We start from the raw sequence: 18,321 nt of genomic DNA on the forward strand, positions 1-18,321 counted from the left end.
CAGGGCACTTCGTATCAAATACTTGAATAGCTGTTACATGACTCTTGATCGTCTAAACTGAAAGGATTTTTAATTCTCATATGTTCCTCTGTTTACGAGATATTGGTTTTTATCATTCACTCTGAAAGGGTTTTGATGTGTTTTAAATGTTTATCACGCTTGAGTTTTTAACTGTATTAATATCAGAACTCATCTTGCATATAGTATATGGTTTTCTCTTCATCAGTGAATTTTCTTAACTGGGTTTCTAACATTATGTTATAAAATTAGTAACTGCTCATCACCGCATTATTTTAGCTGATTTTAGAATTAAGTATTTTATTAATCAAGATGGAGTTGTCTGACCATACGTATGGCGCATGATCACTTCTGAGATTATGCGTTACAAAATTTACCATCCAACCTTAAAAAGTACCGAATTTATTGTACTTTAATGCTTTTGTTCATAACTGACTTTAAAAGGAGCATAAATATTTATTAGTTATCGCAACCATTCAAAATTCATTCTATGTTAAATATTTTACATATAAATTACAAAAGAAAAGAAGAAAAAAAAAGAAAATCCGAAAGGTTTCAGATTTTAAATTGCGTCCAAAGAAGCTTTTTCTTTTATTTATTTATTTATTTTTTATTTTTTTTTATTTTGTGTTTTACCTTTATTTATTAAATATCACCTTCCTTGCACTTAAACCATAAAATTAAGTTCAAGAGCAACATCGCAAAATAGTTTTAAATTGAGCATATTTTTAGAATTTCCGATAGAGTCTCCCGCGCTGGAGATAAAAATGCTTTTTCTCTACAACGTTGCCATTGCTCACGTTGAAATCCCTTAATTTGTTATCAAAAATTCGTTAAAGTTTTACAAAATATGAAATCGATAATAAAACAAATTCCAAATTTCAAATTTGGGCTTCCACATGCCAATATTCGCAGTAGGATTACGTCACTCAATATTCGATGACTCTATGTACCGTTGTTTTATCACAATACGAGAAATGTACATACATTTATGCAGATTTTTCATTATTTAATTTCTTCAAATATAATGCAGGATCTAACATTTGGTGGCAACGGTTTGAAAAGTGAAACGGACATTTATAGTGAACCAACGCAAAATCACAAAACGAAAACAATAGTCCTTCAAGGAGAAAGCCAGTTTGGACTAATGAGACAGCAAGCTAAAGTAATATATGATAATATTAAATGCTAATTTTAATAAAAGTACTCTTTTTCTAAACTAATGTTCACTGTATTGTACACTGCTCAAAAAAAAAAAAAAAAAAAAAAAAAATGGGAGAGTGCTACATCTCCCGTTCTACTGGGCCGATTGACAAAATTCAAACTGCGTTTTTCATGTCTCGAAAGCGCGACTTAGGATATATATTAGATTTACATATAGCACTAATCTAACATAGGTATTTTGACACAAAACCGGACTTTTTCTGAAATAACATATCAATATTTTTCCATGTTTCGATTCTACGACTCAAATAAAGCCAAAATATGAAGTTTTGTAAAATTCGTAAGAGTAGTTTTTAAAATATTAGCTCTCAAAATTTTAGCTCCTCAATGTTAATTGAATTTGGTAAATATTTATTAATATCTCTTTTTTCATTAAACTTTTTTGATTTTTCCTTTCACATTTCGAAACCTAGGTTCATTCCAAATAACATTTACCCATTTTTTGTATTTTATATTTTAAATTTCTATTTTTAAATAATTTTCGAAAAACATTTTTAATTATCTTCTATAAAATTTTTACCGTCATCTTAAAGTAGGTGTATTTTTAAGCATATCTGAAAAAATTAGACTTTTTTATTCAAAATTTTCTAAGATATACACGAATTTACATATTTTCGCGTTTTGAAATTTGGCATCTTTTTTTTTTTTTTTTTTTTTTTTTGAGCGATAATAACGCCAAATGTGGTCTATGGATTTTTGTTACAGTGAATTGCCACAGCTATTTTTAACCTTAAATTAAGCAAAATTTTACGGAGAATTAATTATATGAAATATTTGATGCGTAATAAATATTTATTAATACTATACGAAAAGCTATTTTTTTAAAAATTACAGATGATATTATTCAAATTTTTAACTATTTTTTTATTTCTCTCTTTCTTCCTTTTCTTAAAAAAATACGAGTACATTTTTGTAAGAGTAAATTTTTACCTTCGGCGTTTTATCGTCTGCTACTTTACTTTAACTTTGTTTAAATCGAATTGTCTAAAACTGAGAATTTTCGTTTGATGTTTATTTGAATTTTATGAAAATATTTTATGACATTAACTGCATAATTTATTTCTAAAGAAACTGTTGCTTATTAAGTAGCTGAAAGAGCGGCTGATACTATCATCCAAATTTTTAAAGCACAGTATATTTTTATAGAAACATAAGATTTAGAATAATCATTTTTATAAAAGTCAAATTATGATATAAACATACAACCCTCTAGAGACTGAATTAATATAAGTTCAATGGTTATGTAGAAATAATCTGCAGCGACTTAATGGCTGGATTAGTCAGCAGGTTCTATGGAAAAGTAACAATAATTATGTAAACGACACCCAACATTCTGCATTCAATTAACGACGAGGATACTATGTTTATTAAATGAATTTAAGAAGTTTTTAAACATAAAAAATCACCTCAATTTTTATCCTAAAATGTATTTTTGTGCGTAGCGTATTTTCATTATATTCTTAAAATTCTAATTTAGAATGCAATTGTCAAGAACTGAATCCTAATCATCAGTAACATAATGAATAATTATTACGATTATTAATTAATCCTTCTTAGTAATTGCAAATATTTCAAAAAACTTTCTGTCTGAATGCAAATATTTTTTCTATGCAAATATTTTTAATTTTATATTAATCAAGATTGCACACGATAGTATTTATTTGCATTTCAATTCTTACCGTCAGCTCTAGTAGAAGTTACAAATCAATTATATTTAATTAAGGATTGGATTGGATTATTTAACTATGGCAAAGCACACGAGGGCTATCTGCCTAAAGGGAGAGATGAATTCGAGGAGGACTTTCTAAGGGAAATTGGCTCGTATACACGTTATGCATGGGGAAAACCACGAAAACGCCCATGCAGTCAGCCCGTTCGCGGGATTCGAACCTCAGACAGATATACCAGTGTTCAGCGTCTTTACCGCTCGGCTGCTGGTGGGCTATTTAATTAAGGAATGACCATCTAAGTTTAGAATCAGCAATTCAATTATTGGCGCCGTATCTTTCATGTCACTCCCGATTGGCAAGCTACATGATTTTTAATGAGTATTCGCGTTTTGCTAGTAAATTCACTTCGAAATCGCGCTTAAACTAGGTTAGTTGGTTGTTTGAACATAGAAAGAACATGGGAGCTATTTGATTAAGATGCTTTCATAGAGAACCTTTGTAAAGACAACCTAGAAAACTACGAAAACCAAACATGCAGCCTCGGTTAGACTTCGCAACAAAAAATTAGTATTTAACAATCTTCAAATGCTAGGCAACTGCTGAGACTCCAATTAAATCTACAATTTAATATTTTATTTGTAAATATTTAACATATTGTTGTATACTTACACAAAAAGCAGAATTTAAGTTTTGTTAACTCGTTAGTAAACTACCAAGCCGTAGTGCAAATGAATATTCAATTTCTTTTGCAATAATTGTATTCACTTAATATTCTTGGAATGTGAGTTAAAGAAGGAACGTTCTCGGAAGATTAAAGAAGTGTTTAAATCCAGTGATATTAGGTTTGTCTTACAAGCTCAGGATCAAAGCGATTCTGCAATTGCCCGAGTAGTTGACTTGTAAATGGCTGTGAATTAAGCAGATTACTTTTAATCTTACGTTTTCAGTCAGAAAACATATTTCAAATGTTTTGTATTGCATGACAATGCATCTTTTCATTATTCAATTACCAGTCGGAGAACCGCTTGTGTTCCGAAAATAAGTATATGTACTCAATCGTCCTGCTTGTTCTTCAAATTTGTCTTCCTGTGATTTTTTTTCTTTCCCAAAATCTAAAGCTCCCTCTCAGAGGAAAAAGTTTTGACATTGAAGAGACAAAAGGAGTATGACATCTACTTTTAGAGACATGTCAAAAACAGATCTCTACAAGTGTTCTCATCCATTACATGTTGTGCAGTCCGACAAAAAGTTGCATCAGCGTAAATTCTATAATCTATTTTTATTACATTCTCATTAATTTATTAACATACAGTGAATATATACTAAATCTTTTACTTCAGCTTAAGTAATTAGGAATTTTTGACGGAATTGTTATCGGAACTAGGGCTTAGAAGATAAGTCATAAATATTTCGATAATCCAATAAATTCGAGGTCGAAGTTTCAATATTTTATTTTCGGAAGGAGGGGAAATTTTTTCAGTTTTGGTTCATTATTTTAAGTATATTTGCTTCGATTCTTTATGTTTCCATAAAAGCGAGAAATTTACGCATGGTATACATTAAACGCATAGCTTCAAATAAAAATTTAATAATATACAGAGTGGTTATAATTAAAGTTTCACATTGAAACGGTCATAAAACGAAAAATACTGGATCAAATGTTATCAAATTTGGTAATCGTGTAAAGGAGGACATGGTAATTTATTTTCCGCGAAAAAAAGGAAGTTCGAAACCTCACCACCAAGGGGGAAATGGCGCTGTATGCAATATTGTTAAACGAAATATGGGTCGGAATCTAACTTAATCTTTAGTTACACGGGTTTAATATGTTGTATACCCTTAAGAAACTTTGAAGTAAGCAATATACCATTTAAAGGCGTTAAATTCGATAAACGTCGAGTGTGCCATCCGTGTAAGTGAGAAATTCGTCCGTGAAAACCACGAATTAGCGATTAGAAAATGTGAGATCGCAATTCACTCGCACAAGTGCGTACAATTTGGAAATCGTTTTCTTACAGATCGCTAATTTTTAATTTTTGAAGCCTGAATTCGGCCCTAAAACATGATACTGATTCAAAACGCTTTTAATCGATTTGGGCCAAAGAAATCTCTCATGTTATCTATCTAGTTCCTTTGCATTTTCCTACTGCATTCGATTTCATAGCAGTCATTCCACACCGTTTAGTGGTGAATGACAGCTAGTTTTATAACTGAACCATTTTTCTCTGAAGAGGAGTCGACAGCTGGACCACTGTCATAGCAGCTCACTTAGTCAATGTTAAAATGTTTCGTGATACATGAACTGCAGTAACGTGGCATTTTAGATACTCCGATTTTTATGCAGGGCTGGGCCCCACCTCACGTGTGTTGAACAGTTACTTAGGCAACATTTCACGAAAGAACGTCTTATAGGCCGACACTTCCCCTCTTCCCACTAGACCTCAACCTCTGTGACTTTTGGCTATGGGATTATCTCAAAAGCACTGTTTATGGTGATAATCTAAACAATTTGGCACAAATGAAAAATGTGATACACTGACATGTCCGTAACATTTCTCCTGATATGCTAAGAGCTGCTGTTGAGAATGCACTAACAGGATTTAACTTGCTTTCGGAAGATGCTGGACGCTACATTGAATGTGCTTTGTAACACGTTTGGGAAACTATTAAACACATTTTAAACAGATGTTTTCATGTCTTATTTCATTTAACAATATTGTATACACCGCCATTTTCCCCCTGGTGGTGAGTTTTTAAACTCTTTTTTTCCCGCCGAAAATAAATTCTCATAACCTCCTTTACACGATTCCCAAGTTTGATAACATTTGGTAAGGTAGTTTTCCTTTTATATGACCATTTCAATTTGGAACTTGAATTGTAACCACCATGTAAATTAAACTTTAAAAGTTTGACAATTTGGTTCAAGTCCCAGCTTTAAAATATATATATATATATATATATATATATATATAATCTTTTACATTAATCCTGTTAGAAACAATGTTTTAAGAACCTAATTTTTATCTCGCGTTAATAGATTGTATAAAAAAACATGATCTTTAATATGATTTAGATTGTTTCAGCCGATATAAGAATCGGTTAATTTGGTGGTACAGAATAAACCCTGCTGGACTGTTTTATTTCTTTGTCATTTAGCAAAAATCTTTTAATTAAAAGATTTACCCTTTGGACTTCGCTTTAAACTTTATTTATAGTTAAAATGACTAGAAAATGAAAAGCTGTCTTCAGCTGAAACGCAATTCATGTAATTGATATTTTAAAAAATTGACAAGAATGCAAAATTTATGGAAGTCTAGCAATCGAAAATCTTAATTTTCTTGTGTGAGCACTAAAAGTAACTGTAGAATGAAAGAAGAAAATTAGGGAGAAAAGTAAGCAAAAATTTGCAGGGAAATTTGTCTGTCAGACATACCAAGATGTTTCAAAAAGTTGGACGCTTTTGAATATACTTTCAGGATACTTCAAAGAATTTAGGTGTTCAAAGAGAAAACACTTGGACGTGTACACCAGTAAATACCATCAATTGAGCTTGTGTTAACAGAAAAGACAAAAACGATATCATTCCAGAGTGAAGAGCGACTGGTTTTAGACTATATGGTTGTATAAATTTAAATTACGTTATAGAACATCATATTGTATCATAAATGGAGAATCCCATGATTTTCTCAGTCGAATTATTTGAAGATTCAGGAGTTTATCCAGTGATGTATGTGGATGTAATCTAAAGATGTTTTTCCCCCTCCTGATGAAACAGCGGCCGAGCAGTAAAGTCGCTGAATACTGGTAGTTCGGTCCGAGGTCCAAATCCCGCGAACGAGCTGGCTACATGGGCGTTTTCGTGGTTTTCCCCATGTATAACGTGTATGCGAGCCAGTTTCCCTTAGAAAGTCCTCCACAAAGGCATACGTTCCCTTAGGCAGATAGCCCTAGTGTGCTTTGTCATAATTAAATAAACCAAAACCTCTTGATGAAACCAGTCTTTCCTTTCATCTCATGCCTTCAAAATGTTTAGCCTCTAAAGACTAATAAAGGCTCTGACCAAATACTTCATAAAGAACTTTCTAAGAGAAACCAGCTGGCATACACAGTACACATGAGAAAATCCACGAAAACGCCCATGCAATTAGCCCGTTTACAGGGATTCGAACCCCGGAGTGAACTACCAGTGTTCAACGACTTTACTGCCCGGCCGTTTGTGGGCCTTTATGAAATGGAAAGCGATAACTTTATTTAAAATTATTGTCAGAAATAACAAGATATTTCGAAAAGTTGGATGCTTTTTAATATAGTTGCAGAATGCCTAAAGAAAAAGAGCAAGAATAAAGTAGAATGCTTGAAGAAAAAGAGAAGAAAAAATAAATTTTTTCATAAAATTTAGTATATGTATTTTTTTTTTAATTTAAAACCTTTTAATCTTATGATATTTGATTCTTGCAATTTCAAAAATAAAATATTTGACTAAAATATGAATAATATTTTAAGAAAATAAATGTAGGATAAAATTGTGTAAAGCAATGGGCACAATGATAAAACTGTTTAAAGCAGTGTATCAAAGTCATCCTAAGTTAAAATGTCGATTATAAATCTCTCTTATTTATATATATCTTTTCTGAACGGAAAGTAAAGTCGTGTTAACTGTGCTTTACTGTATTTTCTCTTTTAATATATGCAGTTTTGGCCCACCAGCGGCCGAGCGATAAAAGCCACTGAACACTGGTAGTTCGTTTCGGGGTTCGAGTCCCAGCGAACGGGCTGGCTGCATGGGCGTTTTCGTGGATTTCCCCATGTGTAACGTGGATACGAGCCAGTTTCCCTTAAAAAGACCTCCACGAGGCATCCCTCCCTTTCCGTGTAGTGCCTAAGGGCGGAGCACGTAATAAATAAAAAATATATATGCAGTTTTCAAACGCATCGTAGTCTGGGTTACAAAGTATTCTTCCGAAAGAAACGCATTTCAAATAAATAAAATCAAATTCTGAAAAATTTATATTAATAAATATATTTAAAATGCTCAGTTCGAAGGAATAAATAGAAAATTTTAAAACAATTATCTGAAGAGACAATGCAACACAAACAATTAAAATAAAAGTATAAAAATTTAAAAATTACCTAAAATAATAACTATGACAAAAATATATATAAAGAAAACTATTTGAAAAAAGTAAACGCTGCACCTTTATTTACGCAGTTCGAATAGGTAAATAGAAATTTTTAGAACATTTATTCGAAAAAAAAAAACATGCAATTTAAACAATTAAAATGAAATTCGAAAAAGAAAAAATTACTTAAAATAGTAACAGTTATAATTAAAAATATAATATAAAGAATATTATTTGGAAAAAAGGAACGATGGTGACTTTTTTTCCTCTCACGGGAAAGGAAACTAGGTTGCCATATATTAAGAAGTTCGCCAAGTGAACTATTCTTGGCGCAATTGAAAAAAAAGTGCCAACATAAATTTGTGAATTTCTCCGTAAATTTCGCTCCAAATTTTACAAAACTTCAAATTTAGGCGTAATTTGAGTTGTAGAATCGAAATATATAAAAAAATGTGTATGTTATTTCAGAAAAAGTCTGATTTTGGGTCAAAATACCTATGTTAGATTAGTGGTATATATAAATCTAATATATATCCTAAGTCGCGCTTTCGAGGCATGAAGAACGCAATTTGAATTTTGTCAATCGGCCCAGTAGAACGGGAGATATAGGACTTTCAATTTTTTTTTTTTTTCTTTCTTTTTTTTTTTTTTTTTTTTTTTTGAGCAGTGTACATATTGTTGCATGTGTACGGATTCGTAATATATTGAATGCACAAGTCCGCTAATAGGTTAATAAAAATGTATTTTTATCAGGAGAAATATTTTAGAACTCTAGAATTTTCCACAGAAATATTCGTACAAGTGTTCACAGAATCACACAGTTTAATCAGTAGTTAGACTTGAAACTAATAAGAACGTGAAACACAACGCAGTACAAAGCGCATCTAAAGAGAAAGCTAGCATAAAAACTGAGAGCAGATGCTCCCTCTTCGACCTTTAATAGTTTTCAAATAACGGCGATATATTTCTAGTACTTTCTGCTTCTCGAAATTACTGCAAAGCAATACGAGGATCGAATTACGGTTACAGCTAACCTAGTGGTGCTCCCTCTTCACCCTTAAATAGTTTTGAAACGACCACGAGATATTTCTAGTACTTTCTGCTTCTCAAAATTACTGGAAAGCAATACGACGATGGAATTACGGTTACAGCTAACCTAGTGGTGCTCCCTCTTCGCCCTTAAATAGTTTTCAAACGATCGCGAGATATTTCTAGTACTTTCTGCTTCTCGAAATTACTGCAAAGCAATACGAGTGCGGAATTACGGTTACAGCTAACCTAGTGGTCAATTACATTTTTTCAATTTGAGTGCAAATTACCGAGATGCCTATTTACTCAATGTTAATGCCTGTGCCCCGGTATTCTTACTTTTCCGGCATAGCTTTCTCTTAAAACTTGCCTGGCGCTACAGTATACAGAAAAATACAACAATTTTTATTATAATCCTACTAAAATTACCTATCTAAATACAAAATTCGTAACAGCATGCTTTGAAAATATATTTTTTATTTATTTCTTATATGTAAAGAAATCTGGATATATATATACATATTCGTAAATGTGAGTTTTGAGTTTCACTAAAATCAGATGCATAGAATTTTGCGAAATACGTTATTTTATCAAATTTAGAAAGTGATGTTCATGTTTCAAAAATTAATTTGCAGATATGAAGCCTGAACGCTCGAAGAAAAGTACTTACACATCTCGCAGTCAAGCGGTTACATCACAGACTGGCGTTGGTAGCAGAGTTTAATTCGAAAGTGACAGCTAAAAAGAATATTACGCTCGAACGCAATCGAAAGAATTCTAGAACGTGTTTGCGAAATTCAAAATGGAAATATAATATGAATACTTAAAGTTCAAGAATTTCAATAATGGTTGAAATTAAAACTTCTCTCTCTTACACTATTACAAAACCTGAATTCAATTGTGGAGTCCGAAAATAATTTCGCGGCTCTGGAAATGCCATTCTATTTTTTTTAATAAAATATTTCGTCGCGTTCTATTTTTAATCCACCCACTTGAATTTGTTCTGAAGCTGTTAAACTTGCCAGCTGTTATTACCTGTTCTGTGATTCTGAAATTCATATAAGCTGACATTTTTTAATCCATAATCCTTCCCATAATAAGGATTACTGAACATTGATTTCAAGTCTTAATGTTCGCAAAAACTGGGGAGAAAGCCGCCTGAACATAGCAATTATTGTTTTACTTTACGTGGAAATTAAAGCTTTGTCTGGGCAAAAATTAAAAAGTTTTAGCCAAGCGGTGAGGCATACGATTTTCGTTTAACTTCCATATTATGGAAATAGGTTGCTAAACAATGCAAAAAAAAAAAAAAAAAAAAAAATATTTATTTAAAAGTAATATCTGCTTTTGAAAACATTTTGGAGGAAATGTAATTAATTTTTATACTCTTAATAAATAATAAATGATGCTTTATTTCCATATAAAAACCATTCATTTAACCCCTACACCACGACTTTATGAAATGATTTATGCAAAAGCAAAATTAGTTATTTGATTTCCTAAAACAAATAATATTTAAAACATAAGAGGATACTTAAGTATTAGCGTAATTATGCTGGTAAAATTCAGGGATTTTTTACAAAAGCAAACGAATGTTGGCATGATGGCTTATAACTTCTAAACTTATACTTTCATACATAATTTTATTAATGAATTACCGCTTTCAGTCTCAGTTGTTTCGTTTGACGAAAGTGCCTATGGTATTAGCTAATTTGGAGATTTCTTACACTTTTCCCTTGATCAGTCTGTATGAAACCTCAAATTGAGCTAATTGAACTTTTATTGCAATTATTTGTATATAATTTCTTTGTCTTTAAAATGTTTTTGATTGTTTGCGAACAAAATTTGATGATGTTTTTTAGGTTTACAAAAATTTTTTTAGTCTTTTCAAATTTCCAATTTTGTTTTGCAGTATCAAATGAACATTTGCGAACGCATTAGCATTAGCATTAGCGAATTTAAATCCTCTTCTTTGCAAATATATATACATATATATATATATATAAGTTTCATACATGTAATACGATTACATGTAATAGAGATACATGTAATAGATTCTGTAGTAGAACGCAGACGGTTGAATCCATAATGAACAGCCACAATTTTGGTGGCTTGAGATGTTGAAAGTCCATTCCACAATGAATAAAAATTTTGGTAGGTAGATTTAATTAGACTTTTATTTCAGCAAACATATGTCGACCACAAATAAGTTGGCACATTATGTCTATTCCAAAAAGTTTACATTTTTAATAAATTTGCAGTAAGAAAGAAAGAGCAGACAGACTGCAGTGCAACTAGGCCAAAGCATAGAAAGCAAGTGCGTTATATTCAGGGTTAAATCTTCAGATCTTAATTCTTAATCAGACGTAAATCTTAATTCAGACTGATTTAGTTTTCTTAATTCAGACTGATTTAATTTTGGTTCTCAATCCATTTTGATTGGACAAAATTAATACGACTGTAAAATTCCTATTGAGTGTTTGAGTTTTAGTTCCATTTATTTCATCAGAAATATGTGAGAGTCATATGACATGGATTAATCTCGAAATGACGCAGTGCAGAGAGCTTATTATTTTTAGAATAGAGAAGAGAAATTAATTTACGCTGCTAATTTAATCTTTTACATATTCCTTATTTTTCTTACATTTACAGATGAAGGACGAAATAATACGAACACCTGTGAAATAATGGAAAATCTTTATTTGTAGGGGATTGGACCCCCCTTTGACTGAAGTACAGATTAAATGCGATGTGGGATAGATGCATAAAGGTCATGTACAATATTTAAAGGAATATTAAGCCATTCCTTCTGAAGAGCGGTCTCTAATTCGGAAAATCCGGATGGAGGTGGAAATCGGGAACGAAGTTTGGACTCCAAATATGCCCATAAATGTTCAATAATATTCAAGTCCGGAGACTGAGGAGGCCAAGCGAGATGTTCAATTGCATCGTCATGCTTTTCGAACCATTCTTGAATGCACCTAGCAGTGTGGATAGGGGCGTTGTCGTCTTGAAAAAGCGGTCGCTCCCCAGGAATTACAGTCTGGACAAAAGGATGGACATGATCCCCTAGAATGCTTAGATAGTGATTGGATGTGATCATCCCATGCAGAATAACAAGTGGCCTAAGACCGCGCCAAGATATTGGACCCCATATCATAATGGCGCCATCCCCATGCTTCACAGTCGGCAAGAGGCAGTCAGTATGAAACGCTTCTTTGGGCGTTCTCCAGATATAAGCGCGTCCGATCGTCTGAAATAGGGTGAATGACGATTCATATCACCATATTACTTGTTGACACTGCTGTGGGGGCCAGCCTATGTGATCTCTGCACCAATGGCGTCGCTTCAAAGCATTAGTTGATGTCACCAAGGATTTACGAATTGCCACTCTGCCATAAATGTTCGCAGCATGAAGTTACATTTTGACAGTTTTTGTTGAAACGGGGTCCTATAGATAACTGTTCATTTCGGGTGCTATCTCGGATAACTATTGCTTGTGCTTTCGGGCCCCAAGGCCCGTCTATCCCTATCAGCCAGCTTTGACATTCGACCACTGTTGTGCTCTGAAGACTTCGTCTTACCCTCTTTCGCGCACGCTATCATAACGGCTGATACCGTACTCCTTGCACACCCCACAAGGTTTTACTGTTTCCGTAACCGATGCTCCACTTAAACGCGCTCCAACTATCATTCCTCTTTGGAACTCTGACAGGTCTGTTATTTCAACTTCTAACAGACAGTTCGATTGAAGCATGCAACGCAGGTGACTGCTGTTGAGAGACTGATACCTTCCTCTTCACACTTACTAGGTGGCAGACTTCTGTTGCAGGTGGCGCGGCTGTACTACAGGTTTGAAACACATCATACTTTTTCACAGGTGCTCGTATTATTTTGTCCTATGTGTGTATATATGTAAGGTATAAAAAAATGCGATGGCTGCTTTAAAAACATAACTGGCGACCTCAAAATTAACATTCTAAATTTGGTGCTCTCGCCCTAAATTCATCTGTTCTCCTAAATTTGATATCTTCGATAATTATATAACAACCTCAAATTAACTAATCATAGCTTAGAGTACTTTCTGCATGTACTTTGTATGAATTTCGCTCGGAAATAAATTGCGTCACCCTTTTCGTAGCTTCCACCTTGCTAATAGGTCCTCACTTTGCTTCCCCGTCCAAACTTCCTGCGTCTTAAATTTAAGAATCAATGTACATAGAAATTTATCTTATTTTGTTATGATTGAAGCATAGAAATGTCTCGGATTCCATTATGATTGGATAAACATCTATGGAGATGATTTTATATGCGTGGAAATAAAGACTGAAAATTCTTCAAGTTCATGTTTTGTTATCTTCATCTGTGAATCTTCACTATCAGCTTTGACGACTGCAAGCTGATTCTTCTATGCTTCCCAGAAATATCACATATACTATATATATGTTACTGGCAAAGGTATAATAATCAATCAATCAACAAAATTATCATTCTTTCTTCACTCGCTACTTGATTGAGCTAGCCGATACCTTATGAAACGAATGGACAAATCTTAGAATCAACCATATTTAAAGCCTTAGTTGATCAATAGAACGACATAATTAAAATCTTAATGTTAGTATAAACTAAACTAAAACATTATAGACTGAAATAAGATGCAAGTAATCGTCTTTTAAACACATAAAGTATTTCAAGGAAACAATTAGAACGAATATGCAAAAATTAGGAGCACAGTCGAAATTTATCAAAGCATAGCTGTTAAGGAAACAACCATATAATGTATGTATTAATAAGCTATCTTACAATAAAAATGTTAGATTTCAACAAAGTTAAGTTTATTTCACGAGCCTGGAAACTACAATTAGGTAGAGCAAAAGTAAATAATATTATGATGCAACAGAAAAATATATAATAATATAATACAATTAGGTAGAGCAAAAGTAAATAATATTATAATGCAACAGAAAAATATATAATAATATAATAGCAAATTCTTTCAATGGAAATTTAATTATAACAATTGTGTTTACTGTACAAAACTAACGCATTTAATATAAATAAATTTACAGCCAGTCCTTGCTTGCAGCCCAGTGTCCAAGGAGATCAGACGCAGAAAAAGGAAATTTCAAATTTGATGAGTCTATCAAAACAGAATCCATTCCTGACATGTCTAGTGTATTATTCGATATGTATAACAACCTTAATATTAATTTATGAACTTGTTGCTTCTATAAAACAGAAGATTTATACAAAAGTGTAAGAAACACGAAATGCATCCTATGTTATTCATAACGTATTTTCATTCAGGAAGAATGTCAGAATGTTACAGATCTTTCCTTTTCGTTAGCAAGGAGTATGAACAAGCTAGTAATAGCTATTGTTATTTATTTTACAGTAATTGACAAAACAGATAAACTTCTTAGTAAAACATAAATTTTATTTTTATTTTACGGAGGTAGACTAATTGTATACAATTCTTAAGTGGCAAAATTTTCATACATCTGCTAGCTGGTCAAACTTCAGAATTCTAATCTTAAAACAATTTCTTACGTTGCTGAGCAACGGTTACGTAATACAATTATAGCCTTGCCACTTCAACAATAAATATAGTTATTTGATAAATAAGAATATATAACACCCTTTCTCCCCTCCAGGTAAACTTTAATTTATATTTTTATAAATTAAAGTTCACAATTTTTTTTCAAAAAAAAACAGAATATCAACATAATACATAATTGAAATATTATATATAATATAATAATATACATTAAAGAAGAGAGGAAAGAACAAAATGTTTTTTCCTCTATATGGGGAAATAAATTATTTAATCAGGCCAGGGAGTGCGACCTAATGCGTCTACATTTTTATGATTTTTACCACTTCGATGAACGATCGTGTTCGTAGGGTTGCAGTACTAGTGCCCATCTCATAAGTCGTGGATTTAGACTCACATTATTTTTGAGCCAAACTAGGGGATTATGATCGGCCATGATGATGAATTTATTATGCCCGTCTAAATAACATTGAAGTTTCTTTACAGCAAATATTATGGCGGCGCATTCCTTTTCTGTGGTAGAGTACTTTTTTTCAGTTTTTTTTTAAATTCTTACTGAGGTATAATACTGGATGTTCATTGTCTCGTTCATCCTTTTGAGCTAAAATGACACCCATACCAGAGTTTGAAGCATCAGTTTGCAAAATAAACTCTTTATTGAAATCAGGTGCATGTAGTATAGGCCTTTGAGACAGTTTCTCCTTTAGCTCTTCAAATGCTTTCGTGCACTCTTCTGTCCAACTTACTTTCCCTTTCTTTAAGTTTCCTTTCAAAGTTTCTGTTAAAGGTGCTGCTAATCCTAAAAATGCTCTGTCTTGAATTTTGTGGATGGCACTGGAAAATCAAGAATAGCTTTCAATTTCACTTCACTTGGCATTCTTATACCATGACCTACAATATGTCCTGGATATTTTACTCTACCTTGAGCAATTTTATATTTTATAGGTTTAATAGTTAAACCAGCGTCCTTTATTTTGGTCAAAACGGCTTTCAAGTGACTTAGATGTTCTTCCCAGGTGTTTGAAAAGATTGTCACGTCATCTAAATATGGAACAGCAAAGTTTTCACAAGCGTGAAGGATTTCGGCCATCATTTTACTAAATGAAAATGGTGCATTTTTAAGTCCGAAAGGTATCCATAGAGGTCTAAATATGCCAAAACTTGTAAAAGTAGCTAATCTTTGAGCATTAGGTGTTAAAGGTATTTGCCAGTATCCCTTTGTTAAATCCAAAAGATTTATATATTTTGCGCCTGCTACCGTTTCTACTCGTTATTCGATGTTAGACAAGGGAAAAATTGTGTTTTTGTCAACTTATTCAATTTTCTATAATCGATACAAGGTCCTGGATCCCTCCCTGCTACTTCCACTAAAATGATAGAAGTGTAATCTGAATCTCCTATTTCAATTATTTTATGCTGAAGCATTTTATCAATTTCTGTTTTTAATATATCCGTTTGTCCAGGAGACATTCTGTATGGTTTACAGTGGATTGGGATGTTTTCTGTCAATTGAATATCATGCGTTATTAAATGAGTTTTTCCAGGCTTATTAGAAAATATTTTTGAAAACTTCAGCAGCATATCATGCAATTCTTGAATCTGTTGTTCATTTAGCTTATCACTTAAGGAACTGTTTTCTGTAATGTCCTCAAAATGTTGGTTCAGAGTCAATTGCTGTGGAATTTTCCTCCATATCATCGATTTCAAATTGATCTTCTGTAATCATAAGGTTAACCGATTCTGCTCGCCTATGATAAGGTTTTAGCATGTTAACATAGTAGACATTGATTAAATTCGTTTTTTTCCTTCGAAACTCACAACATAATTAGTTTCGTATAATTTCTTCTCAATCTTCCCAGGACCTTTCCATTTAACTGCTAGTCTGTTTGGTTTATTCGTTGATATAACTAATACTAAATCTCCTTCAGAGAATTTTCTTTTGATAGCTGTACGATCGCACCACACTTTTCTTTTGGTTTGCATTTCCAGCATTTTATCAGTAGCCTGCTCTTTGCATCTTTTTAACCGATTTATCAATTGAAAAACGTATTCAACAACATTATTTCCTTCGTCTTTAAGATTCATCCATTGTTCATATAATAATGTTACAGGTGTTCTAAAATTTCGGCCATATACTAATTCTGCAGGTGTAAATCCCGTACTCTCGTGCGTTATTGTTCTTAAAGCAAATAGAGTTGCGGGAACTTGCTTCTCCCACTCAAGGGCTGCTTCGATACATAAAACTTTTAAAATTCGTTTGATTGTTCGGTGAAATCTTTCAACAGGGTTGCTCTGCGGATGATGTACTGAGCTTCTAGTTACTTTTGTTCCAAATTTTTCTACAAATTCAACGGCTAGATTGCTCATAAAGGAGGTACCTTGATCAGTTTGTATTTCATTCGGAAAACCCATTCTACTAAATATTTGTAACATGGCTTCAATTACTGACGCTGTGCCAATATTAGGAACAGGTGCAGCATCCGGATATTTTGAAGCTAAACAAGTAGCTGTAATTAAATATCTATTGCCATTCGGTGTTATTGATAAAGGGCCGCATGCGTCAAAGTTAATTTTTGAAAATACTTCTGCAATAATTGGTACTAAAGTCAAAGGTGCTTTGGCTTTATCATTAGATTTTCCCACTCTTTGAAATGGATCGCAAGTTTTAACATACTCTTCTATTTCTTTATAGCAATTAGGACAGTAAAAGTATCTTGTTAATCTATCTTTAGTTTTGACGATGCCTAAATGTCCAGATGTGCTATCATGACATAATGACTTTATTTGATCTCTATATTTTTCAGGAATAACAATTAATTCCCTTTCATTTGCATTTTTATTTAATTTCTTTTTCACCAGCAACCCGTTCTCCTTTACTTTGAAATCATTTATCTTGGCGGAATTTTCAGTTTTAGCTTCGCTAAGCAATGAGGCTAGATCTCTGCTTTGATGCTGAGATTCAATTAATTCCTTAGAATTAACATTAATCACTTTCTTAATTTCCTTGTCTTTCTCATCAGCTTGCGGTAAAATATCTTTGACAGTCTCAATAAACGTCAGTTCTTCTAGTTTCTCCATTTCGGTTTCTCTACTTCGATCTTCTTCATGAGATCTTTTTACTTCAGATCATGCCAAAACTGCATTTATTTTTTCTAAATTTAAGAATGATTTATTTTTGAACAATTTGGCAGTTTTGTTACCCAATACATATCTGCCGGGATCATTTGTAACAACAGCTGCCTTTGTCTTTATATGACCAAGTTCGCAATTAATTTCAACTTCCGCTAACGGTAGTATTAGCAAAATAACGTTTTGAAATAGCACTACAGACTTTATACTAACAGGGTTTCTTATCAGTCTAAACACGTGAACTAAACATAACAAAATTTGTATTAGCCGTTAGAACTTTGCCAATACTTTCTTGACACGCAAATTTACGTTTTCATTGTATATTTTGTGTAAAAGGGCATATTAAATTGAAAGTTTCATTATATTTGTGTGTTTATTACCTCATGTGTTCATTATTTCCAGCAAAAATTGTCAAGCATTTCCTTTCTTAGCTAATATGATCAATTATAGGCAATTGCCAATACGTTTCTTACCCACCGTAGTTAAAACTATAGAAAAGTATAAAATTGTTTAGTTGTGTATGTTTTCTAAGCAAGTTTCCACAGTTTTCAGAAGGTGAGTGAAATATGGTTAGAAA

Source organism: Stegodyphus dumicola, chromosome 2 (assembly GCF_044657685.1).
Source record: "Stegodyphus dumicola isolate Sdum_Otavi_A_Nest chromosome 2, ASM4465768v1".
Classification (NCBI taxonomy): Eukaryota; Metazoa; Arthropoda; class Arachnida; order Araneae; family Eresidae; genus Stegodyphus; species Stegodyphus dumicola.